The following is a 4,006-nucleotide window of genomic DNA, read 5'->3' as shown; positions in this document are numbered from 1 at the left end:
GACAGTAGGACCCTCCCTAATATTTTTTGGTGAGCTCTTTTTGATTCTACCATCTATTTTCTTGTTTTCGGTCCCGAATTTGCAGTTTTCTCTCGTTTCTTTGATCTTTGTCTCTACTATTATAGAAAAATCAGATATTTTTGCTGCCACAGACAGAAAGGGTAAATTCTATCAAAACTGTTGTAACCGTTTTGGGCACCTCTTCTCATACTGTCCTTTTGTTAAATGTCACAAATGCCAACAGAAAGACCACATTAGTTACAATTGTCCACAACTATTCTGCCATTACTGCAAGCTCTCAAGACATCTTTTATTGTCTGTCCTGCTCGCCCACCATGTCCTGACCACCTCAAGTATCATTCTCATCTCAACTTCTCCAAGAATAATGTGTTTGCTTCGACTGTTGCTACTACTACTGAATCTACCACCTCTACTCCTCTCAACCCGTCTTCTGTCTCTCTATATTTTATTGCGTCTCTTCTTAAACATCTTCTCTCCCTTTTTGGTAATACTCATGCTGCTTTTTCGACTCCTTTAGGTAATTCTAAATGGTATTTTGACTCATTACTTTAATCACGTGTCTCATTTGTGTCATTTTTCTCGTCTTTGTCTACCACTAAAAATGCAGCTTCTATCAATACTGCTAATGGTTCCCTCTTGCATGCGATACACAAGGGTTCTATCTCCCAATCAACTCTTAATCTCTCTAATACTTATTATATTCCAAAATTAAACTTCAATCTTATTTTTGTTAGTCAATTTGTTGATCTCGATTTTGATGTCAATTTTTTTATTTCTGGTTGTCGTGTACAGGATCGTCGGACGGGACAAATCATCGGGACTGGACGTAAGGTCAAAAGGTTGTTTGAACTCGAGAATCTTCATATTCTTCCTATGCCAAATCTCTGTGCTGCTTCTTCTCCATCTACCCTTCACCTGTGGCATCACCGTCTTGCCCACAGCTCCTTAGGAAACTTGTGTCCTCTTGTGTCTTAGGGTGTTTTGGGCCAGGTTAAAAATGAGTCTTTTGATTTCATTTCTTGTCAAACTGCCAAACAACCTACTTTATCTTTTCACAATAATTCATCTCTTACTTGCTCTCTTTTTTATCTTATCCACTCTGATGTTTGAGGCCCCGCTCCCACTACTTCTATGGGAGGAGTTCGATACTTTGTCATTTTCATTGATGATTATTCATGTTTTACTTGGGTTTATTTGATGACTAATTGCCATGAGCTACCCCATATTTATATTAACTTTGCCATTATGATTAAAACTCAATTTTCCAAGATCATTAAGGTTTTTCGATGCGATAATGCTATGTAATACTGTGATTCCAAATTTTTAACCTTTCTTGCAGAACAGGGTATTTTGTCTGAGTTTTCTTGCCCTGGTATGTCTCAACAAAATGGATGAGCTGAACGCAAATATCGTCACATTCTTGACTATGTTCGTGCAATGTTTCTTTTTTCTTCGTGTCCTGAGCGTATTTGGGGTGAAGCTGTTCTTAATGCTGCTCATGTTATCAACAGACTTCCTTCTTCTGTCCTTAGTAACATTACTCTCTTTGAGCGTCTTTATCATACCTCTCTAGATTATAGTTCTTTTCAAGTTTTTGGTTGTGTCTATTTTGTCCTTCTTCAGCCTCATGAACATAGTAAACTTAAACCTCAGTCCTGCATGTGTTGTTTTCTTGGTTATAGAACTGAACACAAGGGTTATCGTTGTTAGGATCCTCTCTCTAGATGTATTTGTATATCTCTTCATATTGTATTTTGAGAGCATCACATATTTTCTCGGTTCTCCTCCTTTGAGTCCATTCCTCCTACTCAGTCACCCTTTTTCACTAACCCCAATGTTGATCTTTTTCCTAGTGATGATTCTACAAGTTCTATCTCGAGTCAACCTCCACAACCTCCTACTCTTCCGCCTTCTCTATCTCCCGATGATTCTAGACCGGACGATGATCCTGCTCCTGCCGTCATGCCTCCTCCTTCCACTCGTTCTTCTAGGATAACAAATCCACCTCCTCATCTTTTTTATTATCATTGTTTTTCTACTATTCTTGATCAACATAAATCTAAGCTATTCAAAGAAGCCTCCACAAATCCAAACTGGCAGCAAGCAATGTAGGAAGAAATCCAGGCACTTGAACACACACTTGGGATTTGGTTGATCCTCTTTCTGATCGGGAAGTTGTGGGTTGTAGATGAGTATACAAGATAAAGACTCGCTCTGATGGTTTTATTGACCGTTATAAGGCATAATTGATTGCTCAAGGTTGTACGTAAGAGTATGGTATTGACTATGAAGAGACTTTTGCTCCTGTTGTTCGTCTCACATCTGTTCAAGCTCTCCTTGCCATTGTTGCGGTAAAAAATTGGTCTCTCAGTCAGATGGACGTGAAGAATACATTTCTTAATGGAGATTTGAAAAAGAAGGACTATATGAAACCACCTCTGAGTTATCATTGTCCTTCTAGCAAAGTTTGTCTCCTTCGTAAGGCACTTTATGGCCTTAAGCAAGCTCATCGTGAATGGTTTGACAAGTTCAACACCACTATATGCAATCTCGGTTTCAATTGCAACCCTTATGAGAATGCTCTCTTTATTCGTAAAAGTGAACGTGGAGTTGTTCTTCTGCTTTTGTATGTTGATGATATGATTATTACTGGAAATGATGTTGATGGTATCTCTGATCTCAAAGCCTCCCTTCACAATATTTTTGAGATGAAAGATCTTGGTTCTCTCAATTATTTTCTTAGTCTCGAGGTCATATCCACAGATTCATATCCACAGATAATGATATCTATCTCTCTCAAGCTAAGTATGCTTCAGATCTTCTTGCTCGCGTCGGGATTATAGATAGTCACACTGAGTCTACTCCCCTTGAGCCTAATGTTCGATTTACACCTATGGATGGCACTGTTTTGGATAATCCTACTCTTTATCGACAGTTAATTGGAGGTCTTGTCTACTTGACTGTCACCCGACCAGATATCGCCTATCCAGTTCATGTTCTTAGCCAATTCTTGTCAGCTCTTCGTATTACTCACTATGCGACAGTTCTTTGCATTCTTCGCTACATCAAAGGTACTCTATTTCATGGCCTTTATTTTTCTGCCCATTCAACTTTATCCCTTCAGGCATACTCAGATACTGTTTGGGCTGGTGATCTCACTAATCTTCATTCTACTACTGGTTATTAGTTGTTTCTTGGAGACACTTTCATTTCTTAGTGAGTTAAGAAGCAAACGTCCACTGCTCGATCAAGCAGAGAAGCTGAATACCGTCCTCTCGCTGATACCACTGCTAAGATTTTCTCGATTCGTTGGCTTCTCGCAGACTTGGGTGCTCCTCAGTCATCCCTAACCGATCTTTTTTGTGACAATCTCAATGCTATTTAGATTGCGCATAATGATATATTTCATGAACGCACCAAAAACATTGAGAGTGATTGTCACTTTGTCCGGCAATGTCTCCTTATTGATGTTGTTCGCCTCATCGCTATTGGAACTCTGGATCAGACTATTGATATCTTCACGAAGGCTCATCATCCTACTCGTTTTCGGACTCTGGTATCCAAACTTAAAGTGGTATCCTTAGCTCCCACTTGAGTTTGAGGGAAAATGTTAGAGAATAAATAGAATTAACTTAGATCAGTTACTATCATTTATATTTATATAGAATATCTGTATATTAATTGTAGGATTGTATGCTTTTATTACTTTGATTTTTCTGACACCTATATATACCCTTATGTATTGTACCTTTTGTGATACACTCAATAATATACCATCCTTTTTCTAATTAAATCTCTTATTTTTAACATACATCACATATTTTTCACTTACAAATTTTTATTTATGTATCTCCAAATATAATTAAATTTTAATCTTATTTCATCTGATGAATTATGTTATCTTAATTTTGATGTAAATTTTTTGTGCTTCGTCTTAGCTCGCAAAATCTTCCAAGAGGATAATTCATCGAGATTGAATGCTGAA

This window comes from Arachis ipaensis, chromosome B04, assembly GCF_000816755.2.
Source record: "Arachis ipaensis cultivar K30076 chromosome B04, Araip1.1, whole genome shotgun sequence".
Lineage (NCBI taxonomy): Eukaryota > Viridiplantae > Streptophyta > Magnoliopsida > Fabales > Fabaceae > Arachis > Arachis ipaensis.
The sequence above is the reverse complement of the archived record's forward strand: the minus strand, read 5'-3'. Positions refer to the sequence as shown.